Below are 26,940 nucleotides of genomic sequence, written 5' to 3'. Positions count from 1 at the left end.
CTGACTGACTAAATTTGTAGATGATTGCAAATTAGGAGCTGTCATTGAATCGCTTACTGACTGAAATGTTCTCCAGGAAGGGCTGACACAAACAACGGGTGCCAGAGCCAAGGACTAAAGCTAAATGCCAAGAAATGCATAATAGTATCCTTTGGGAAGTCATTCATCCCTGGTAACTATCATATTGATAACCCATCCCTAAGAGTTGACCCGGTAGTCAAGGATTTGGGGAAACACACAGACAATAATCTAGCATTTGACCATTATGTATCTACAGTAGTGAGAAACTCATTTGATGTTGTGCAACTTAAAAACAAAAGTATAGCACCTACGTCCAAGGAAGTCATTGCTCCCCTGTATTTGGCATTCATCAGATCTATCACTGAGTACAATGCCACCTTTGGTATCTACCTAACCAGGCATATCCAACAACTGGAACATCCACAGAGGTTCCTCACTAAAAGAATACAGGGCATAAGTAACATGTCCAATGCAGAATGCCTCAAGGTTCTATCCCTGTATTCTGTCACCTACATGTTGTTGAGGGGGAGATCTATGCTTGGCATACAAGGCATTGTCAGATCCCTCGCTGATGGAGCTCCTGCATATCTGCAAAACAAACAGCACCAGATGTACCCATTCTAAAGACTTAAACCTTGCCTATGATATAAATAGGATCTGCTGGATATACAGGTATGTATCCCAGAGACTACCCCTTCTCTGGAGCAGTCTCCACATCCATGCGAAGCAGAGTTACTACCTAACCGAATTCAAGTGTAACCTGAACAATTGGATGGGAAACAAGAAATTCATCCCTAGTTTGGCACTTATCTCTCTAGTGGACACTATCAACCTGTAAATGGTTCATCTCCCAGGCCCCTGCTTGTAAATGTTTCACCTCTCAAGCCCCTACTTACACATTAAATGTACCAGAATTTGTCAGAAATTCTGGATACATGACTAGGCTTAAAAAGGCCCTTGTGGTTGGTAGCCTAGTAAACACCAATAAACAAAAAAAAATGTCATGTACCTGACTAGATATTTCTGTGTAACACTTTTAATATTATGAAAGTTAAAACCATCCCTGAGCACATACCCATAGGTGGGATAATGTCAACTGAAATGTAACTTGGATATCAAGAGTTACTGGTGTGAGCTGGCGTCTCTGTGGAGCATGTATATCTTGTGATCAGCACACACGGCCAAGTGCTAATAACATATTTCTTACCTAAAATGGACCGTGCAGAAATAAAAAATAACAGTTAATTCCAAACAATTTCTGTGCCATCTCTTGCACAGACATTGTTGTCCACAGAGTCCATTGTGCATGTGAGATCTGATTTGGATGCCAGTTCCCTGCCATTTTTCCTCAGATCTTTGAAGGAAAATCATGTCAAGTGATGGCAAGGATGGTGCTCCACTTAGAGCACAGAGAAGATGTGAGGAGTTTCAGATTTTTGTAGCACTCCTTGTCAAGAACTACAGCTGAAGGCATCTGAGGGGTGGCTGTACAAGGTCTCAGTACAAAGGTGAGGTTTGAAATAGTTTAGTCAAGGCTGTCACCCATGCTTCGGGCATCCAACAAATGGGTGAACCGTGCCATCTCTACTGCAGCAGACCTATAAAGGTGAAAACAGGACATTCTTAGCTGATGGGAAGATCATTGTCACTACTTCGGTATTGTAAGATCTGGGCCTTTCCTTTTAGGTTACTGATGTAACTAAAGAACGCCTTGTAGGTGTCCTTAGTTGAGAAAGTTAATTTGGATTTGTAGTTTTCTTTGCGGGGCTTCAAAAGAAGTCTTATTTGCTTGCTGAGGAGCCTAATACATGTTCACTTAACTGTCCTCCATAAACCAGCTGTAAAAGAATAACATTTTTGTAGAATGTTTATAATTGTAAGAGGCAGGAATATAATAACATTACTGTATCAGTCATTTATGGTCTCACACATTCATATGTAGATATAAATAATCTTAGAAATGCATGTGTTATATATAGCAACTGTGATACTAACATTACAGGACTTTTTCATTATATATTTTGTCTTTTTTGTCTCTCCCTCTACATCATTTCTCGCTACCATTTCTATTTTTTTCTTTCATTGCATTTCAAGGCTCATTCCTGCTTCATTATTACAACCAGCACAGGTAGGTAGACCAGCCACAGCAGCTCAGATTGCCATCCCTCCACAGGTTGCTGCGGCAGTTGTGCTTACACTGATGTTAAAGGCACCCAGTACTTTTTGGCCTTAGCATGGCAGCATTGTCAGCACTACCTGCAACACTTGTACCAGGTAGCTCTGCCCTAAGGTCTAGTGCACTGGAACATACCAAGAATAATGACAGTGGAGGTAGCAAATTATGTAATTTGCCAAGAGCTGAGAGAGCTGTTAAAAGAGATAAGGGAGAGGGTATTCAATGCCTACATCAATCATATGGGAAGAAGCATGCAGAGAACTGTCAAAGTGCCATCCCATCCACCATTTCCCAAGGTGTCTGCACCAGGAGACAGAGATGACAATTCTGAGGGTGAAGACTAGATTCTCATTGTGTCCATGTTGCATAGGGATGCACCTGTAAAGTCCCATATCTAACCCCAATTATGGTGTCCCCTGCTCCCTTGTGTCCATCACCAACACTGTCTGTCTTGTATGTCCTGTACAACTGCGCCCGTTAACTAATTTACCTTACATAATCATCTTTTGGCTGTTCCCGTTAGGGGTCGCCATGGTGGATCATCTGTTTCCATTTCTTCCTGTCCTCTGCTTCTTGCTCTGTCACACCAACCACCTGCATGTCCTCTCTCACCACATCCATAATCCTTATCTTAGGCCTTCCTCTTTTCCTGTTACCTGGTAGCTTCATCCTTAGCATCTTTTTCCCAATATATTCAGCATCCCTCCTCAGCACATGTCCAAACCAACATAATCTTGACTCGCTGGCTTTGTCTGCAAACCTTCCAACCTGGGCTGACCCTCTAATATACTTATTCCTAATCCTGTCCACTCTCATCACACCCAGTGCAAATCTTAACATCTTTAACTTTGCCACATCCAGCTCTATCACCTGCCTTTTTGTTAATGCCACTGCCTCCAACCCATATAACATATCTGGTCTCACTACCCTCGAGTAGACCTTCCCTTTTACTCTTGCTGGTACTCATCTGTCACAAATCACTCCTGACACTCTTCTCCACCTACTCCATTCTGCCTGTACTCTCTTATTCAACTCTCTTCCACACTCACCATTACTCTGAACTATTGATCCCAAGTATTTAAACTCATCCACCTTCACCACCTCTACACCTTGCATCCTCACCATTCCTCTATCCTCCCTCTCATTCAAACAAATATATTCTGTCTTAGTCCTGCTGACCTTCATTCCTCTTCTCTCAGGAGCATATCTCCATCTCTCCAGGGTCTCCTCCACCTGTTCATTACTCTTACTACAGATCACAATGTCATCTGCAAACATCATAGTCCACGGGGACTCCTGTCTGATCTCATCTGTCAACCTGTCCATCACCATTGCAAATAAGAAAGTGCTCAGAGCTGATCCTTGATGTAATCCCACCTTCACCTTAAACGCATCCATCACTCCCACTGCAGACTTCACCACTGTCACACTACCCTCCTGCATATCCTGTACAACTTTTATATACTTCTCTGACACTCCTGACTTCCTCATAATATAGCACAACTCCTCTCTAGGCACTCTGTCATATGCTTTCTCTAAGTCTACAAAAACACAATGCAACTCCTTTTGACCTTCTCTGTACTTCTCCATCAACACTCTCAGAGCAAAGCTCGCATCTATAATGCTCTTTCCCGGCATGAAACCATACTGCTGATCACTAATCATCATGTCCCTTCTTAACCTATCTTCCACTACTCTTTCCCATAACTTCATGCTGTGACTTATCAATGTAATCCCTCTGTAGTTACTACAGCTCTGCACATCACCCTTATTCTTAAAAATCAGTACCAAAAAACTTTTTCTCCATTCCTCAGGCATCCTCTCATTTTCCAAAATTTCATTAAACAACCTGGTTAAAAACTCCACTGCCATTTCACCTAAACACCTCCATGCTTTCACAGGTATGTCATCTGGACCAACAGCCTTTCCATTCTTCATCCTCTTCATAGGTATCCTTACTTCCTCCTTGCTAATCCATTGCACTTCATGATTCACTATCCCCACATCATCCAACCTTCTCTCCCTCTCATTCTCTTCATTCATCAACCCCTCAAAGTACTCTTTCCATCTGCTCAACACACTCTCCTCACTTGTAAGTATGTTTCCCTCATTATCCTTTATCACCGTTACCTGCTGCACATCTTTGCTAGCTTGGTCCCTCTGCCTAGCCAATCGGTTCAGGTCCTTTTCTGCCTCTAAAGTGTCCAACCTTTCAAACAACTCTTCATATGCCTTTCCTTAGCCTTCACCACCTCTATCTTTGCCATGCACCTCATCTCCTTATACTCCGGTCTACTTTCTTCATCTCTCTGACAATCCCACTTCTTCTTTGCCAACCTCTTTCTCTGTATACTCTCCTGTACTTCCTAATTCCACCACCATGTCTCCTTGTTGTCCTTCCTATGTCCAGATGTCATGCCAAGCTCCTTTCTAGCAGTCTCCCTTACTAGCTCTGCTGTAGTTACCCAGCTATTTGGTTACATATTGACCCCTTTTATTCTTAAATACTTTCTCAAACATCCCCCTGTCTCTTACACATTGAAACTGTTAACTCTGCATTTACTAACTTCTTTAAACACAGATTCTTGACCTTATCAGCTTTCCATCCACTTTCATATACAACTTCCATCTTCTATTCATTGACCAATAGCTATTCCAATCATCATCTCTCCATATATTCTTATTTCCCTCTAATCTACTTCAATCTAACCTCACATTAATATTCCTCATTATCTTTCATTACCCTCAACATCTTTCATGTCCCAAACATGTTACTAGTCCTTGCTTTCCCTCTATTTAACCGTTTCTAACACCTTATACTTCTCCCTCCACATCTTCTGCCTATTCTCCTCATCCAACTTTATCATCTCTCCAATCCTTTCCTTACTTACCACCTCTATTTCTTACTTCTCTTCCTAATCCCACTTCTCTTTCGCATCCCAATCCTTGCCTCCTCTCTTTATCTCCCTTCAATCTCTAATTCCAACTTTGTTCCTATTGATTATCTAACACTTCCTAATCCCCTTCTACTTGTATACCGTCTCCTAATTTGTTTCATCTTTACTTTCTCAATATCCCCTTTCTACATTTATAAATTATCAAACTTTTAGCTTAAGCAACTTCAACTATCACTGTACATAACAATTTACATATCAAAATGATCAAAAATTAAATTACATATAAATAACTTCTTTCTTACATTATCAAAAAGTACAATCCTTTACATGTAATAACATTTAATCGTCTATACATCATCCATAATTTACTATCCTGATCACAACATGAACTCATTAATAATCCCATCCAATCCTACTATAATGCATAACCACTTGCCCACTTTCTAAACTCTCTCAACTAGCAACCCTGTAAACCCTCATAACTTTCCAACTTGCCCCTTTCCTCATTCCATCACATCATTCTAACCAAACCCATATCCTTCTCCCAACTCTTCCCTCAGCCTCCATCCATAATAATCGCTACCTACTCTCAAATACCTATCCACCTAGATACATCATTGACACTCCATCAACCCTTAACATCAATTAGACTATCCAAGACCTAGACCCTCCATTTTAACTTATTCAACTTAATAAATATATTATATAATCCCCTAACCAAAATTTTCAACTATTCTAATGCTTTAGATAGACTACAACTTGTCTCCTTCCTTCAATTTCACAACATGATTCACTGCCACTTTACTCAACTCCCTCTATCTTTCCTTTTCAACTGTTACATACTTGTCCCATCTACTGATCTTACCAGCTCAACAATCAATCCTTCCTTTAACTCCTTTTCTCATTTTACCGTGTTCCCAATCCACTTAGGCCCTCCTGCTAGTTACTCTTTCTTTCATACTTCACTGTCAGAATCAAAATCCCTCTTATTTCTGATATCTCTCCGCTCCTCAACTATTCATCTCACTATAAACTTGCTCTGGAACTTCCACTCTCGATCTCTCTGCACTTTCCAATCACCATTACTGAAACACTAATCCTGGACTCTTACTTACGACACCTTCCCAACTTCAGATGACTAAACTTCTTGTACCACCTTCACATACCATCCTCTCCCAAATACCAACTCCTCGCTCTCAGACCTTAAATCTCAAAACATCAACTCCTACAATCACTCTCATACACTCTCAAAACATTGCTCTATTCTCTGTAACCTTTCCCCTTTTCCCTACTCATCATCATCTCTACAACATATCTTTCTAATTCCTTGACTACAATTAACCTATGATATTCCCTCAACATCACCACTCTCTTCATCTTCATCTGATCCATTCCTCTCTTTCCAATTCATCAACCTTTAAAAACACAATTTCTAACCTCACCTTCATTGTCACATTTACAACTCCTTCTTACCTCTGCATTACCTAATCCTCCTTGCTATCGTATGTCTTCTTTCCAACCCTCATCCCTATCCTCTTCATCTCTTATTCCCCTTCTTAACATCTTCATCTCCTACCACTCTCCTACTTTACATTCTCTATCATTATCACCCTTATGCTCTTTTCTCTTTTACCTCTCCTACTTTAGATTTCCATCCCTTAGTTCCCTCTGCAATTTTCATAGCTTCCTATCCTACCATTTCTCCTTCCCTCTAGTTCAATCCTTATTAACTCTCACAATTTCCTATTTCACCACCTTTTCTATACTCCATTCCTTCCAATCCTACTCCTCATCTTTTATCCTTCTTTGCAATTTCTGAACCCCTTTCATCCTATCACTCCTGTCTCATTTCTCTTTCTTATCAACTTTCAAACTCCTTACACTTGTTGTTACATTATTGTAATATGTTTAATCTTACTCTCTAATTCTGTCTTACAACTTACATTGAAAATAATCATTATTTTAAATACATTTTTTAATTACACTTTACATACAATTAATTACAAAAGTAATAAATATACATTAGATTACATAATTATATTCGTTTTTACATGACCAAACAATGACAACCCTTTATCCTTAACATAATTAACGATCATCAAGTCCAAGTCTTACTCTGATTACCCTGCTAAACACTTTCAATAACAATCATCATACTCCTCTTTCCTATACTGCACACATCTTGCCCATCTTCAATACCTAATAGCAACCCCCTCTACCACCTTATCACACTCTCCAATTCCCTTTCCTCAATATCCCACTCCCATACAAACCTTAACTCCCAAACTTCCCAACTTCATCCTTCAAATTCATCAAATCCATACTCCCCATAAGCATTCCATGAATTATCCAAGAAGCCTACCTCCATGTTGAAAAAGCTACATCATACTTAACAAAGGCATATTTAGATATCTAATACCACCTTTGCTAGCTAATATCCTATCTAGATCAATATTAATATTCACCCAATAGCCTTTAATCCATTCCAACCTTGGCCAAGATCAATTCCTCCTATCCTTTTACCTAACAACCTCCAAATATCTACTTCCTCTGCTTATCTCAATCTTTTCCTTCCTCTTTCTTTAATTCACTAGACTTGTTCCTCTCTTTACTGTCTTTGACCATCAAAACCCCTCCTTGTTACCCTCTTGTTTTCCCAAACTTTATTTCAAGACCCTAACACCCTATTCACAAATGTTCACTACTTCTCTTTTCCATTATTCGATTCCAGAATTAGGATCCCTCTTTCTATTTCATTTACTTTCACCTCTCCCATGATCTTCTTAATGAAAAATTACTTAATTTCTGGCTATTCTCTCTCGGTCTCCTCTAACCTTCCATCCATTAACAAACCTCAACTATCCCATGTAACCCCCTACTAATCTCACCTTCCCTCATCTAGGTCCAACTATCCTTGACTACCATTCAATTAAACCTCTTCTCATCAATTAACACTTCCCCCTTTCATTCATATCATTTCAATCTAACACTCTGATCCTTTTACATCCACTCTCTGACTCTACACTTCTCTAACTCACATGAACCATATTGACCTATCTATATCAACCTTCTCTAGCACCTCTTATACTTTCGCTAATCAATCAATCCTATGACTTCCTTAAACCTTTCCTATATTCTAACTAACTTTCTTCCATATCCTCTTTTCCTACATTCAAACCACTATAAAATCTCCTACTTACACCTTCCCTATCTTCATCTACATGTACAATCTATCCCTCATGCATTTACTCTCACTTCATCTTCACTGTATTCACCCAACACTCCCCTTCTTCTCCCTTCATTCTCTCTTTCCTCCTTATCTTCATCGATCACTTCCCAACTTAACCTTTCCCTCATTTCTTATACTTACCTCAGACCTTTCACTCAACCACTTCCCCATGATTAGTTTCTCATACCTCATCTTCCTCACTCTTCATCTTTCCTTCTTCACCTCTGTAATCCTTGCCTCACCTATTCAACTTTCTCCCACTTTTGCTTCCTAAATCCACTTCTTTTTGCCATTCTCATCTCCTTCAACCCTTTCTCACTCTTGCATCCACCCCTGTCACCTCCTTTATCCCCTTTACTACTTTCATTACCCTGCTTTGTCTCATATGCCATTATTAACTTTCAACATCCCTTCTCACTCTTTTATTGTTTCTAATTTTTTAACCACTTTCTTAATTTCCTTACTACACTTTCTTTATCAATATCATTTTTAAAATCTTAATTAATTCCTATACATTACAATCTATTCAAAGGCTTAACTACTTTTTTTTAATATACATTTCTTCCTTCACATGATCACACTTGTCATCCCTTGTTTACATTTATCAATTTACACATACAATCATACATATCAGTTCCAATTGTCAAAAAGTTTCAACTTATATAACCCTTGTCTGTACTCTATCTATCTCATCTTCCAGTTCCTCCACCTTTCTAATACTCACTGAACCTAAATCTACCCATAAATCTTCTCAAATTCATTATCCAAATCCTCTCTTTCTAACTCTCAAACTGCAACCTGTAAACATCCTCAAAAGAAATTCCTCAGATCTTCTGTTCTAATCCACATATCCTAAATCCTGAACACCTTAAACCTTCCACATTACAATACTCATGCCTAAACCACGCAGCATAAATCCCAATACCTACCATTCTATACTCATTTGAAACTGACATCCTCAAACAATATAATTCCCAAACACCTGTCCATATGCTTTCACCCTACTCTAAAAATACAATGCCTCAAATCCTTTTGAACTTCCTAACTCCAATTTCAAATCTCATATCTTAACCTCAAGTGTACTACCTCTTTCCTTCTCTTCAATACACAATTATCAAACTCTTCACCTTTTCGTCCTCTAACTACACCATCCACCATCTTTCCTCTTCCATGTTTCGAACTTCACTCCATCCTTAATGGTCCATTAGTTATCAAACACTCCACCATTTCACTCTTTATCTTAATTAATCAGTATCCAAATTAATCTTGGTATACTCCATCATTCAATCTCAGCGTTCCTCTCATTCAAATAAATTTCATTTAACTCTGGTTACTCCATCTCACTGAACTGCCACCATTGCATTAAGTCTAATCATTTGACAAACACCTTCCATCTCTCCTTTCCACTCATCTTCACTTCACACCCTTGCTAAGTCCATTGATCTTGTTCAATCCACCTCATAACACACACTCCCTCTGCACTCGCTTGTTCTAAGCTCCAATCATCCCCCTTTTACTCTTTACTCTGTTCCTCAACACATCTCAGGCACTTGTATATGTTTCCTATAAACACTATGAATCACCTTCCTTTCTGTCTACCTTCATTCTCTAGCAAATTGATTTGTGCTTATCCAATTATCCCTGAGTCCTTCATTCCCTTCTTAACTGTTCCAACTTTTCAATACCTTCATGCTCTTATTTTCCCACTTATAACTTCAATCACCATTCCTTTACTCAGTCCTTCATTTTCTCGATTCCGGCACTCTCTTTCCAACTTTCATCTCTGTTAAATATCCTACTTCCTCTTCACCACCACTCCTCTTTATATGTCACTACACCCTTTCCATTTCATTCTTCAACTTTCCTCATCTCCTTCTATCTAACACTTCCCCACTCAACTTTTCCTTCATTTACCATTTATTCATTAATCATAGCTTTTCCTCTCTCCCACTTTCCCACTTGTTTTTTACCTTTAATCCTCTTATGTTTCCTTCTTCACCACCCTTTCTTAATCATCACCTTTTCTACCCTTAGTTCATCCTTTACAACTTTCAACCTTTTATTAACCCCTTCTTTCCACCACCATCTCCTTCGTTTACTACTATTCCATATCATCTCTTTCACATTCCTATACTTCTGTATCTATTCACTATGTCATAATCTTCTATTCGTTCTCCATCCCTTCAGTCTCCACAAGTGTGTTATCATTTGTATTTCACCACTTTTTAAATATTTAACATCATTTCATCACATTATCAATACTTTTACTATTAGTTTTCAAACCATTCTTGATATATCATTTGCCAAAACCCATATTAAACCTTAAATTATACTATACAACATTCTCTTTACATACACAATCTAACTTCATCTTTACCTTTCATGTATCACATACATCAATCCTCTCAGTTTATCTAAACCTACAGACCTTCTGTCACCCTGTAACTTTTCACCTTCTCATCCCTTCTACCTATTACTAAACTGCCTCATAACTCAAACTCTAACTAACCCCAACAGCTTACCTCTCAAAACCTTCAAATTCTTTCAATTCCCCACTTCCCTCAACTCTCAAACTCAACTGATAATCACCCAAAACCTTCAACCTTATTGTCAAATCATATCCCTATAATACTCTGAAAGAATCAAAATCTTCAACATTAAATACCTTCACAATAGCCATAATTACTACCTAATATTTCATTAATATGCAAAAGCCATTACATTCAATTAGAAATTATTATACCCAAACAGGTAATATCCTAATCCAATACTCCAGCATGGCTTCCACCCTGGCCATAGTACTACAACTGCTCTCCTATCCTTTCTAGACACTGTTAACTACAACTGCAATTATAGTAAACTTCTCTCTGCACTCTTTCTTGATCTCTCTAAGGCTTTTGACACCATCTCACATCCTCTCATTCTTTCCAAGCTCTCACACCTAGGCTTGTTCACTCCCATCTTTAACTGGTTTACCAGTTACCTCACAAACAGACACCAATCCACCAAATGGTTACACTCCTTCTCTCTTTTTCGCATTACTTCCACCGTAGTTCCCAAGGATCCATCTTAGGATCCCTCCTGTTCAGTATTTTCATTAATGACTTTCACTCCACTCTCACTCATGGATCTGTAGTTGAATGTGCAGAAAAGTCTACTATTAATTGCTCTGGTATATCTCCATCTCTCCAGGGTCTCCTCCACCTGTTCATTACTCTTACTACAAATCATAATGTCATCTGCAAACATCATAGCCCACGGGGACTCCTGTATGATCTCATCTGTCAAACTGTCCATCACTATTGCAAATAAGAAAGGGCTCAGAGCTGATCCTTGATGTAATCCCACCTTCACCTTAAATGCATCCATCACTCCCACTGCAGACTTCACCGCTGTGACACTACCCTCCTGCATATCCTGTACCACTTTTACATACTTCTATGACACTCCTGACTTCCTCATACAATAGCACAACTCCTCTCTAGGCACTCTGTCATATGCTTTCTCTAAGTCTACAAAAACACAATGCAACTCCTTTTGACCTTCTCTGTACTTCTCCATCAACACTCTCAGAGCAAACATCGCATCTGTAGTGCTCTTTCCCAGCAGGAAACCATACTGCTGATCACTAATCATCATGTCCCTTCTTAACCTATCTTCCACTACTCTTTCCCATAACTTCATGCTGTGACTTATCAATGTAATCCCTCTGTAGTTACTACAGCTCTGCACATCACCCTTATTCTGAAAAATCAGTACCCAAAAACTTTTTCTCCATTCCTCAGGCATCCTCTCATTTTCCAAAATTTCATTAAACAATCTGGATAAAAACTCCACTGCCATTTCACCTAAACACCTCCATGCTTTCACAGGTATGCCATCTGGACCAACAGCCTTTCCATTCTTCATCCTCTTCATAGCTATCCTTACTTCCTCCTTGCTAATCCATTGCACTTCATGATTCACTATCCGCACATCATCCAACCTTCTCTCCCTCTCATTCTCTTCATTCATCAACCGCTCAAAGTACTCTTTCCATCTCCTCAACACACTGTCCTCACTTGTAAGTATGTTTCCCTCATTATCCTATATCACTGTTACCTGCTGCACATCTTTCCTAGCTTGGTCCCTCTGCCTAGCCAATCGGTTCAGGCCCTTTTCTCCCTCTGTAGTGTCCAACCTTTAATACAACTTTTCATATGCCTTTCCTTAGCCTTCACCACCTCTATCTATGCCATGCACCTCATCTCCTTATACTCCGGTCTACTTTTTTCATTTCTTTGACAATCCCACTTCTTCTTTGCCAACCTCTTTCTCTGTATACTCTCCTGTACTTCCTAATTCCACCATCATGTCTCCTTGTTTTCCTTCCTATGTCCAGATGTCATGTTAAGCCCCTTTCTAGCAGTCTCCCTTACTAACTCTGCTGTAGTTACCCAGCTATTTGGTTACATATTGACCCTTTTATTCTTAAATACTTTCTCAAACATCCCCCTGTCTCTTACACATTGTATATATTGTATATCTAATTTCTGTATGTTTTTTTTAAACACACCTTTCTTGAATTATCACTTGTGACATAGACAACTTTACATTTATACAAAATTAATCAAACTTTATTAACAAATTAGCATTAGCAAACATTATACTTCACATATATTACATATACAATACATGAATTCAAAAAGGCTGTAAAACTATATCTATTATATATAATATAATATATAATATTCTGTTCTCTTAACATTGGAGTCCCACAAAGATGTGTACTAAGTCCCTTGCTGTTCACCCTGTTAACACACGATTTTACAGCCAGGTACAATACAATCCACATCATCAAGTCTCTATTCTATTAAACCCTGGCATCAAAAGCAGTTGTTGCCCAAACTCTGATATAACCCCTGCTGAATTAGCTACCCTTCTCAACTCCTACTTTATAGACAGTATATCCAAACTTGCCTCCACCTTTCCTCAAGCTACTCACAACAGCAACCCCAGTACAACACACCATACCCCACGAAACCCTTCTCCCCAGACTTTTTCTTTCTCTCATATCCCCACTTCCACTATTATTAAACTCCTGCTAAAACTCAAACCTGGTAGTACTTCCCCAGACAGCTTACCCTCAGAATACCTTCAAATGTCAGTCAAATCCATCAGCTACCCCATAAGCATTCTCATGAATAGATCTATCCAAGAAGCCTATGTATCATCCATTTGGAAGAAAGCTTACATCATACCCTTAAACAAAGGCAGTAATAATTTAGATATCTCAAATACCTGCCCCATAGCCATTTTATCTCCTATTTCTAAAATAATGGAAAAATGCATTCAGATTCAACTTATGGATTATGTATCCCAAAACCAACTACTTTCCACAACTCAACATGGCTTCCACCCTGGCCATAGTACTACAACTGCTCTCCTATCCTTTCTAGACACTGTTAACTACAACTGCAATTATAGTAAACTTGTCTCTGCACTCTTTCTTGATCTCTCTAAGGCTTTTGACACCATCTTCCATCCTCTCCTTCTTTCCAAGCTCTCACACCTAGGCTTGTCCACTCCCATCTTTAACTGGTTTACCAGTTACCTCACAAACAGACACCAATCCACCAAATGGTTACACTCCTTCTCTCTTTTCGCATTACTTCCACTGTAGTTCCCAAGGATCCATCTAAGGATCCCTCCTGTTCAGTATTTTCATTAATGACTTTCACTCCATTCTCACTCATGGATCTGTAGTTGAATGTGCAGAAAAGTCTACTATTAATTGCTCTGGTATATCTCCATCTCGCCAGGGCCTCCTCCACCTGTTCATTACTCTTACTACAAATCATAATGTCATCTGCAAACATGATATTCCACAGGGACTCCTGTCTGATCTCTTCTGTCAACCTGTCCATCACCATTGCAAATAAGAAAGGGCTCAGAGCTGATCCTTGATGTAATCCCACCATCACCTTAAACGCATCCATCACTCCCACTGCAGACTTCACCGCTGTCACACTACCCTCCTGCATATCCTGTACCACTTTTACATACTTCTCTAACACTCCTGACTTCCTCATACAATACCACAACTCCTCTCTAGGCACTCTGTCATATGCTTTCTCTAAGTCTACAAAAACACAATGCAACTCCTTTTGACCTTCTCTGTACTTCTCCATCAGCACTCTCAGAGCAAACATCGCATCTGTAGTGCTCTTTCCCGGCATGAAACCATACTGCTGATCATTAATCATCATGCCCCTTCTTAACCTATCTTCCACTACTCTTTCCCATAACTTCATGCTGTGACTTATCAATTTAATCCTTCTGTAGTTACTACAGCTCTGCACATCACCCTTACTCTGAAAAATCAGCACCAAAAAACTTTTTCTCCTTTCCTCAGGCATCCTCTCATTTTCCAAAATTTCATTAAACAATCTGGTTAAAAACTCCACTGCCATTTCACCTAAACACCTCCATGCTTTCACAGGTATGTCATCTGGACCAACAGCCTTTCCATTCTTCATCCTCTTCATAGCTATCCTTACTTCATCCTTGCTAATCCATTGCACTTCATGATTCACTATCCCCACATCATCCAACCTTCTCTCCCTCTCATTCTCTTCATTCATCAACCCCTCAAAGTACTCTTTCCATCTGCTCAACACACTCTCCTCACTTGTAAGTATGTTTCCCACATTATCCTTTATCACCTTTACCTGCTGCACATCTTTCCTAGCTTGGTCCCTCTGCCTAGCCAATCGGTTCAGGTCCTTTTCTCCCTCTGTAGTGTCCAACCTTTCATACAACTCTTCATATGCCTTTCCTTAGCCTTCACCACCTCTATCTTTGCCATGCACCTCATCTCCTTATACACTGGTCTACTTTCTTCATCTCTCTGACAATCCCACTTCTTCTTTGTCAACCTCTTTCTCTGTATACTCTCCTGTACTTCCTAATTCCACCACCATGTCTCCTTGTTGTCCTTCCTATGTCCAGATGTCATGCCAAGCCCCTTTCTAGCAGTCTCCCTTACTAGCTCTGCTGTAGTTACCCAGCTATTTGCTTACATATTGACCCATTTTATTCTTAAATACTTTCTCAAACATCCCCCTGTCTCTTACACATTGTATATATTGTATATCTAATTTCTGTATGTTTTTTTTAAACACACCTTTCTTGAATTATGACTTGTGACATAGAAAACTTTACATTTATACAAAATGAATAACTTTATTAACAAATTAGCATTAACAAACATTATACTTCACATATATTACATATACAATACATGAATTCAAAAAGGCTGTAAAACTATATCTATTATATATAATATAATATATAATATTCTGTTCTCTTAACATTGGAGTCCCACAAAGATGTGTACTAAGTCCCTTGCTGTTCACCCTGTTAACACACGATTTTACAGCCAGGTACAATACAATCCACATCATCAAGTCTCTACTCTATTAAACCCTGGCATCAAAAGCAGTCGTTGCCCAAACTCTGATATAACCCCTGCTGAATTAGCTACCCTTCTCAACTCCTACTTTATAGACACTATATCCAAACTTGCCTCCACCTTTCCTCAAGCTACTCACAACAGCAACCCCAGTACAACACACCATACCCCATGAAACCCTTCTCCCCAGACTTTCTCTTTCTCTCATATCCCCACTTCCACTATTACTAAACTCCTGCTAAAACTCAAACCTGGTAGTACTTCCCCAGACAGCTTACCCTCAGAATACCTTCAAATGTCAGTCAAATCCATCAGCTAGCCCATAAGCATTCTCATGAATAGATCTATCCAAGAAGCCTATGTACCATCCATTTGGAAGAAAGCTTACATCATACCCTTAAACAAAGGCGGCAATAATTTAGATATCTCAAATACCTGCCCCATAGCCATTTTATCTCCTATTTCTAAAATAATGGAAAAATGCATTCAAATTCAACTTATGGATTATGTATCCCAAAACCAACTACTTTCCACAACTCAACATGGCTTCCACCCTGGCCATAGTACTACAACTGCTCTCCTATCCTTTCTAGACACTGTTAACTACAACTGCAATTATAGTAAACTTGTCTCTGCACTCTTTCTTGATCTGTCTAAAGCTTTTGACACCATCTTCCATCCTTTCCTTCTTTCCAAGCTCTCACACCTAGGCTTGTTCACTCCCATCCTTAACTGGTTTACCAGTTACCTCACAAACAGACACCAATCCTCCAAATGGTTACACTCCTTCTCTCTTTTTCGCATTACTTCCACCATAGTTCCCAAGGATCCTTCTTAGGATCCCTCCTGTTCAGTATTTTCATTAATGACTTTCACTCCACTCTCACTCATGGATCTGTAGTTCAATGTGCAGAAAAGTCTATTATTAATTGCTCTGGTAACGCTGAAACCGAACTTCTGGCCATCACCCAGAATGCTTTCTCCATTACTGAAACGTGGATGACAAATAATCACCTCGCCCTCAACCCAAATAAAACCAAACTCTTGCTCTTTAAACCCAAAAAAAGTACCACCATTAATAAATCTGAATTCATCATTTTCTCCTCCAACAAGACTGCCTTAAAGGCAGTTTCCCATACCAAGTTACTTGGCGTAACCTTAGATGACAACTTAACCTTTGACCAACACATCCACAACACCATCAAAAATCACACTAAAAACTTGATACCCTCTACCATCATAAACACCTTTTAAACTACCCTACTAGAAAAACACTCACCCAAACATTTCTCCTACCTTCCCTCCTCTATGGTGCCCCATTCCAACAAACAGCCAATCCTCATTAAAAACTAAAATGGAGAGCTGCTATAACAAAATTGCTAAATTTGTGACTAGGCCAATACATTCTTCCCATCACTGTCACTCATTACAATCCCTGAACTAGTTAGAACTCCCTCAATACCTCACATGCATATAACTATCTACAGCACACAAATGTGTCTATAATTCCTCCAAATGCCCAGTCCTTCCTTTACTTCTGACTCTTTATCAACCAAATTGACCTCTAAGATCTGAAATTCAATCACTTATCCAAATTAAGAGACCTAAACTCCCTGCAGGCTACCTTTACTCTTTCACTGTAGCTAAACTCTGGAATGCCCTTCCACCTTCTCTCCAGACTATAAATAATGCCTCATAATTAAAAAAAAAATCACTCTACCAACATCTCTCCTCTCATTGGCTATGCCCTTGCACCATCCCCAATTCCTCAGTCCCCTGATTACTAACCTGACTCATCTCTCAGATACCCATACTTTTCATCACTCTCCCTATTGTGCACTCACCCTTAATCACAGCACAGTGTGCCTCAGCTTGCCTCACATGGTGGGTACAAATTGTGTAAGTGCAGATTATCATTATCTGTCTGATCTATTGAATACTTTGCTAAGCATCCAAGTCTTCTATAAAATATAGCCATACATTGTCTGTTACCATGTTACTTCTGACTCTTATGTTGTTACTCTTGTATATTATTAAATGCTGTTATTAACTTTCTAAACAAATTCTTTATTATGTACATTATTTTTGGAGATTTTCTCCCCGGGCCTCCGCTGAAAATGGGCTCACACCAGCCCAGTGGACTTTCCTGGTTAACAAAAGCAAATAAGTAAATAAATTAATAAATAAAATCAAGTTTGCTGATGACATAACAGTGGTGGTCCTCATTAGTAATGACGATGAAACAGCGTATAGAAATGAGGTGGAAGAACTGATTACCTGGGTTGGAAATAACAATTTAGCACTAAACATAAACAAGACAAAAGAGAAAGCTGTGGACTACTGAAAAATGACAAAGAACATTCTCCACTTACCATTAATGGGGAAACAGTGGATAGAGTGAGAAGCACAACATTTCTGGGAGTGCACATTGATGAGGACTTGTCTTGGAAAACCAATACAAATGCCATAGTCAAGAAAGCACACTAAAGATTGCGCTTTTTAAGAAGACTGAGGTGATCAGATCTCCCATTGATAATTCTCACTACCTTCTACAGAGGTACTATAAAAAGCATCCTGACGATATGGAAGCTGCTCTACCTCTGAGCACAAATCTCTCCAGAGAGTGGTGAAGACAGCTGAGAGGATCATCAAGAGCATTTTGCCATTTATCCACAACTTGTACTTAGCCAGATGTCTCAGCAGGGCCAGAGGAATAATTAAAGACTGCACTCACCCATTTTACAATCTGCTCCTGCATCTGTCATCTGGAAAGTGCTTCTAAAGCATACATTGCAAAACTATGACATTCCGGAACAGTTTCTTTGCTAATATTATCAAGCCGTCTACCTCTGGTAACAACTATGCTCCATGATGGCCATCTGGGTCAGTATAAACTATAGTAGCTTGTCTTATACTGTGCATTAACTTGGTTACCAGTCTCATCTAATACTTAGTGCAATATTCACCATGACTGTTAACTTATAGGCCATCTAGAGCAGTAGCAATGCAATAGAATATCTCTTCTTACAGTGCAATACATGTTATGAATTTGTAAATTAGCCATAGTGCAATGTTCTAAGATCCATAGTGCAATACTCCAATGTTCACAGCGCAATACTTAAATATCTCTTTCTGTTCAAGGATCAATGCAATATCTTAACCTGTGCAATGCCAAAGTCTCATGCAAGTAAGTGTTTACTGTGAAAAGTGTTAAATGTGTTTCTAATTATGTGGAGTATTAGTCTGTCTACCTGCATGTCTGTGATGTAATAGCTATGCATTATGTATGTAAATGTCTGTGAAAATTGTTTATATGTTGTCTGTACACATTCAGTTTTTTGCACTTGTGTGATTTCTGAATGAAAATAAAGTTTACTTTCACTTTGGCTTATTCAATACCTCAGCCTGTTACTGTAACAAGTAGCCATCCTGGACTTAGACAACATAAACGTCAAGACAAGTATACATTTTCGTTTTAGCAACTTCATCAGATGTGGGATGATGATCTTACAACAAGCTTAAATACCTTCACCAATTAAGATATGTGGTCAATTAAATAATTAATTATCTCATTAAAAAACGTATCTTAAAAAAAAGTACAAAACACATTCTGTTAAGCCCTAACCAAACCATTTAATAAAAAATAAAAAATGAACAAGTATAATACATAAAAAATTAATTAATATATATATATATATATATATATATATATATATATATATATATATATATATAAAATTCATTAAATACCAATGTTAAAAAATGAATCAGTTAAAACATCTTACTAAATGCTAAATAATCTACACTGCAATTTATTTTACTTCAGCTCTCTCTTGTGACTTTTCAAGGAAATGTTATACAGAAAGTTAATTAAAAACATATTAAATGAAAGAATAAATAAGTGCCTTACTACCAAATTTAAGAGACATTGGGCCGGATTCATGAAGGCTTGCACAGAGTCTAAGAGTAGAGTAGACTCCATGCAGCCAACATGTCCACCGAGCGATCCAGGAACAGCCGGCAGGGGCATGCAACAGAGCTCCTTAAATGACTCTTACACGGACAGGGCTAGGTTATGCAAACTACCTCATTTGCTGGCGAAAGCCATGCAAATGAGGTAAATTTGCAATCCAGAAAACCCTAACCTGTCCAAGTAAGAGTAGTGTTATTTGCAGAAATGTACTCCATTGACAACTGAGTATCGTTCTGCAAATAGCAAAACGGAGCCGTGACAGCTCCAAATAAAGGCTGCATCCAGTTGAGGAAGCATACCAATGGCCAAATATACGGCCATTGGCAATGTTCCCCGATGCAAAATTTAAAAAAAAATATTTTTTTTACCTCGATCTCCGAAGTTTTAAGTTTAACGCAGCGCCACTCAAACGTGCTGCGCTCTAAAAACCGGAAAACCAGAAATTAAAAGCCACAGATAGGGATTTTATAGCAAATCATAAGTTTCAATGCAAGTGAATGGCAGGCTGAAGACAATATGGCAACCGAGTAGAGGTTGCTAAAGGGGGAAGCTCAGTCTAAGAGATGTAACCAAGCATTACTAAGCAATCCCATTTAAATGAGGGTAAGGTTAATTTATCCTAAGTTTACATAGCAAATGAGCGCAGTCAGTGAAGTGTATGAGTAGGATAAAGGGAGTAACAGAGTAGAAGATAGGTGACATCATGAGGGAGGTATGTATGAAATAATGTAAGCTCATTGGAGTAGAGTGGCATGTATTTGCTGTCAGTTACTCATCACTGGAAGAGGTGTGTCAACAGGTATCCTAGCTAAAGGCAAGAAATAGAAGGTGTATGCTGTGGATAACACTAACGTTTCTTGTTAAAGTGCCTGCAACATGTTTGTGAGTGGATGTGTGCCTGTATATCCTAGTAAGACTGTGTGTATGTGTGTGCGCCCGTGTGCGTGCGTTTAAGCCGGAGTAAGTATGTGTAAGGTTGGTTAAAATCATGTAAGTGCGTTTGCGCCTGTGTGTGCGCGTTTAAGCAGGAATTAGCAAGTGTTAGGCCATGTAAGCATGTGTGCGCGCATGTGAGCTGGTGTGCACATGGTTGCACTTGTGTGCGCGGAGCTGCCCCCCTGTGGAAACAGAAAGGGAAAAGGAAGCACAACAAATAGTAGGAAGTCAACCTGGGAGAACTAGCAGAGCTAGCAGGTGAAAACAATCAGAATCAGGCAATTACACAGGCAGTTCACTAGCCCAGCCCAGCCCAGCACTTAAATCTCTGCAAACAACTTTCCACCATGTTTTCCATAGAGACACTGCAACACTGCAGTAAACTAAGAGAAGTGAAAACTTAAAAAGTTTTACTGAGACAAAGAAATGTTAGGGGCTGCCATTGCTGTTATAAGGCGACATATGCAACATGCTGAGGGTGGTGACAATGCGAATGCTGCTGAGCAACCCCCATTGAGTTGATGGAGAAGAGTGTACAGGCCCAGGGTAACCTACCAGGGACTACATGAGCTGGAGATAGTGGAGCGCTATAGAGTGGACAGAGACCACATGCAGCAAATTGTTGAGCTGTACAGGCCACGCCTCACACACAGAACCAAAGAGGGGAACCCATCCCAGTGGAAACCAAGGTATGTGTTGGCCTAAGAATACTAGCAGCAGGTACCTTCCAGAGACCAACTGGTGATATGATGGGGATATTACAGGCATCAGCATCCAGGGAACTGCACCAGTTCCTGAATGCCATGTCAGCACATGTCGGTGATCATGTATATTTCTCCAATTTCCATGAGGCATTGGCCAGCAATATGCATCTTTTCCAGCAAATACCGAAATAACCTGAGGTAGTGGGTGCAATAGACAGCACGCACATATGCATCAAAGCACCAGCCAGTGAGCATGGTAGGGCCTACATTAACCACAAGGGCTTCCCCTCCATCAACTGCCAGGTTGTGTGTGATGCCCAGGACATAATACTGAATGTGTGTGCTGGCTGCCCTGGAAGTTACCATGATTCCCATATCTGGCATCTGACACAGCTGTACCAGACATTTTCCAATGGGGACATCCCTGATGGTCACCTAGTGGGGGATGCTGGATATGCACTGGAGCCGTGGCTGATGACACCCATCAGAAATGCACACACACCTGAACAGGAATGCCATAATGAGGCACACGCACAAACACGAAATGTAATCAAGTGTATGTTTGGGCTGCTCAAGTCACAGTTCCGGTGCCTGGACACATCTGGTGGAGCCTTGCAGTACTCACCAACTACATGTACCCAAATTGTCATGGTATGTGCTATGCTACATAATATGATCCTGTGAAAACAGCTGCAGCAGGAGCAGCCATAGGCCCAGGCCAAACAGCCCCCCACCATTGCCAAGGCCATCACAGGCAAAGCGTGACTTGGAGGAGGAACAACCTGAGCCTGCCCCAGTAGGCAGAAGGAGGCATGCCCAGTATGCTTTGGCCTTGGCAAAGAGGCAACACATAGCACATACACTGGCTCAGTAGGAACCCTGGAAATGACACCTCTCTCTGACTTGCACATATAGTAAAAGGGATGCCTAACTTGAAACTACCTGTTTTCAAATATGTATAGGGGGTGTACAATGTGCATCCGACATAGGGAGCCCTGCAGCACCAGATGAGGCATGATTGCCATGTTTTAAGCAATATAAAGCAATGCTAAACAGCTTTTACCACTATTTAGTATATGTAAACAAAACTGCACACACTAACTAGCACAACTTTGGACAATGTTGAGCAATATCGGGCAACGTTCAGCAATGATGGTTAATATTGAGCAATGTTGGGCAAGTTTGGTCAAAGTTGGTCCAAAGCAGGTAAACATGCACATATCTGCTTTACTGGTCCTTAAGCAGTCTGGTCTGCCCAGTATGAAAATACAAAGCAGTGATAGGCCTCGAACCCAGGATACTGTGCACTATAGTCACAGTACTGAACCATCAAACCATGACAGTATTTCACTGGTGAGCCTGTATGAAGAAATGTTGATAAGTCTATGCAAAGTGTCTCATGGAAACCCTGCAGGCACAGCATAATCCCCTTTAAGTTATGACACAAAGGTGAGCCCTGCATGTTCACACACATTAACAAATGTAGTGGACTTCAGACAGCAACATACTGAAAGGTCACACTGGGCATGCTCACACACTTGAATAAATGAGACGAATGTCAGGCAACAAAACAATGAAAGGCCAAACTGGGCATGCTCACACATTTAGGCCATGTCTGAGTACAGCAGTGGGCCACACATATCTGGCAGTTGCATGTGTTAACCCAGGAACCTCTCACTATTCACCAATCCTGCCTTGTGCACACAGTTATATGACAACAGACAAATATATAATATATTGGAACCCTGTCATAATCAAAGATGTACTACAGATACTTAGGTTGTTCATAGAAAGTGGGAAAGAAAAGAAGATAAAAAACCTGCAATCAGTATAATCAATAAACAATGTGCACTCCAGACATTATCATAGGTTCATAGGTTCATAGGTTGATACTAGGCTATCTGCCCTAGGGCATTTATAAGCCAAGCCAGAGTGTGTTTGGCTTTCGCCACCCTTTTAGATTAGTAGACTGTGCCTTTGAATAGTAGGTCACACAAGATAGCCCTTTTACGGTTAGTTTATTGTGCCTTTGTCTAGCAGGGACCCAGAAGAGATCCCAGGGGTAATCGTACGATCTCCCATCCACTCATCAAGATTTCTCTTGAAGAGGGTCAGTGAGGGGTTCTGCCTAACTTGGACTGGGATTTCGTTCCAGAGTAAGGGGTGCCTCTGGGATATGAATCTGGCCCTCCAGCATGTCCTATTTATTTCTGTGCTGAGGTTTAAGTCCCTGGAGTTTGTAGCTCTAAGGAATTTGGATATCCTGAGGTTGAGCATGGCCATTAATTCTGGGTTGGACATGACTTTATACATCAGGCACAGATCGCATCTGAGTAGGTGGTAAGCAACTGAGTAGAGCTGGAGTTTCTTTAGCTGAACTGCGTAGGGCATCTGTTTGAGTCCCTTGATCCACTTGGTGAAGTACTTTTGGGGTCATTACAGTTGCTGCAGGTGTCAGGTAAGGTACATCCCAAATGGGGCATTGTATTCAAGTATGGGCCTGATGAGTAGAGGGGCACAATGATCTCTCTCGATCTAGATGTGAAACCTTTTGTGATAAGGTGGGCTATATAGAAGGTCTTTCTAACCACTTTGGCAACGTGATTGTCAAAGGAGAGATTACTATCTACTTGGGTCCCCAAATCCCTAATTACTTCTTCCATACGTAATGGATTACCACCTATGTCGTAATTTGTGGGCACTTTGTTTTTCCCAAAGGGGATGACTATGCATATTATGGCATTTAGCTTTAGGCCATGGCTCTGGCACCAGTTAACCATCTAAGTGAGACCCTTTTGGAGGATGCTTGTGTCAGCCAGAATGTTGATTATGGCACCCAGTTTGCAGTCATCTGCGAACTTGGTCAGCCATAGTCTTCCCGTGTTAGCCTGTACCTCAGAGAAATATACACTGAACAAGAGAGGTCCCAGGACTGAGCCTTGTGGGATGCCACTTGTAACTGGTGTAGAGTCTGACATGGCACCTGCAATTCCGACCATGTGGGTGCTATCCCTGATCTAGTTTGCAATCCATCTTGTGACATATGTGTTGATATCTAAGCTGGTGAGCTTATTTATGATGCCTGAGTGGGGTATTGTGTTGAAGGCTTTTGCGAGGTCCAGGTAGGCTGTGTGGACTACCTTCCTTATGTCTATGGCCATGGTAACTGTTTCAAAGAAGTCAACCAGGTTCAAGAGGCAAGATCTGCCCTTAACAAAGCTGAATTGAGTAGGATCCAGTGTCTGTAGGTTCCTGATGTCTTTGTTTATGAGTTCCATGATGATATGCTCCATAGCTTTGCAGACCAGGCTAGTCAGGCTTATAGGGCGATAGTGTCCAGGGTCCGTTGTGGCACCACCTTTGTGGAGTGGGACCACTGTTGCTGTACGCCCTTCCTTGGATACATATCCTGTAGTTAGTCTGATATTGAACAGTGACTTTATGTGAGGGTTAAGTTCTTCATGAAGCTCATTTAAGACACAGCCTGGGACACCGTACGGTCCCAATAATGCTGTGTTATTGCTTTGGAGAGGGCAACTCTCACCTGTTCATCTGTGATGTCAGGGAGGCTACACTCTGTTGGGATGGACATTTGATCTTTTGGGGGGATGGGGGGGGGGATTTGCACTGAACCTGTCTGCCAGGATGTTGGCAATGTCTGTGGGTTCAGTGTATTTTTTTGTCATTATGCACTAACTAAGAGCATATCTGGGAGTTGCCACCCAGGTTCCTGACATAACTAAAGAAGGCCTTGTGAATGTCTTTAGTGTTTTTTGCAATTTTTCTTTTGAAGCTGGCCTTAGATAATTTTATGAGTGATTGTAGTTTCTTGCTAGTACTGATCAGAGATGCCTTCCCTTCTTGGGATTTTTCTCTATCATGTAGTAGCCTCCTCCTTTTGTTGAATAGCTTATGTATGACTGGGGTCCACCAGACAGGTCCCCTGCCTTTGGAGGAGTGAGTCTTGGTTTCATTTGGGATAGCACGATCCATGCATTCCTGTAGGTGTCCATAGAATGCATTTGTAAAGGATTCTGCGGTTTGAGCCATATTTTCCACTGGCCCGGGGGCTTTGAAGATTACCACCTCGGTTTTGAGAAGTGTGACATTTGCTTTTGAGAAGTTGTTCACCGAGATTACCTTGGCTGGGGGTGGGGATGGGATATGGATGTCCAGTGAGATAAATGTATGGTCTGACCTTACCAATGAGGGGTATACCTCTTGTGTGGAACATAGAGTCCCCATGTTAGTGATGACCAGGTCCAATATGTTTTCCCCTCTTGTGGGGGTGTTGACCAGTTTTTCCATAGCATTTGAGTTTATAAATTCTAGGAACTGTTGGCCGAGGGTGTTGGGGCTTGAGTATTATTCCCAGTCAATGTTTGGGTAGTTGAAGTCACCCAATATAGTGGTGTTTGGAGAGACCTTCATAATCTCCAGTGTTCTCAGGAAAGCCGAGTGGAGTCTCTGAGTTTGTGAGGGTGGTCTGTAGCAGGCTACAAACTGAAAGGCAGTTTTGCCCACTGTTAGTTGCACATGGATGGTCTCCGATGCTTTGTGCAGAGCTACTAACCTGGAGGTGTGTGTATCTTTGATGTATATGGATACTCCCCCTACATTTGTGGTTCGGTCCGGGTTTTGTGGCCAAAAAGCATGGTATGTAGTATAGCCTGGTAGTGCTGGGGTGCTTTCGGGAGCCTTGAGCTAAGTTTCTGTTGCTGCACAGATATTGATATTCTCCATACTGAAGAGAGCCTTGAGTGTGTGCATTTTGAGGTGTAGACTTCTGGTGTTGAGCAGCATTACCCTTAGCTTCTTTTACCTTGTATTGCCTATGGAGGTGGGTTTGTCTTTTGAGCCTTGCCTGAAAAAGGCACTATGGGGTGGCAAGATTCTTAGCCAGTATTCGAAAGCCCAGGGGTGACAGGTGCAAGCCATCCCTAGTTAAGCAACGTGGCTTGTCGAGCATGTCATCCCAGGCTGACAGACACTGGATCCCCTTTGAATTACACCAATACATTAGCCAACTGTTAAAATTGATCATTTTGTCTTTATACTGTGGCATCATTCTTGGTGATGGTAAGATGCTACACAAGGTCAGGGTCATACCGGCCTGGGCTACATGATCAGAGAGCTCCTCTATGTCTCTTCTCATGTAGTCCAGGGAGGAACGTCTCGGGTCATTCACACCAGCATGAACAATGACAGAGTCATATTTGTACTTGCTTTAGAGTGACCTGAGTGCATGTGTTATGTGGCAGATCCTGGCACCTGACAGACAGCTTACAGTGACCATCTCCTTGTTCAGCCTGGTGAGTGGGACGTCAGTGTGTCTGACAATAGAGTCACCTATTACAAGTGTATTAGGTGTGTTGTTTAGCCTTAAGGGCAGTGACTGTGTGGCACACTGACTTTGTGAATTATGTGATGTGTGGGTATTGTTGTGGGGTAGCAATTGTTTGGGTGTCTGCTTCGGAGGTCTCTGCTGCTTAGGCAGATTTTTATTTAGAGCCTCCAAGTATGTTTTTGTGTGTTTATGTGTTTGGTTTGC

The sequence above is a fragment of the Protopterus annectens genome, chromosome 2.part0 (assembly GCF_019279795.1).
Source record: "Protopterus annectens isolate FY-2018-M chromosome 2.part0, PAN1.0, whole genome shotgun sequence".
In the NCBI taxonomy this organism is placed as follows: domain Eukaryota; kingdom Metazoa; phylum Chordata; order Ceratodontiformes; family Protopteridae; genus Protopterus; species Protopterus annectens.
This window is presented reverse-complemented; position numbering follows the sequence as displayed.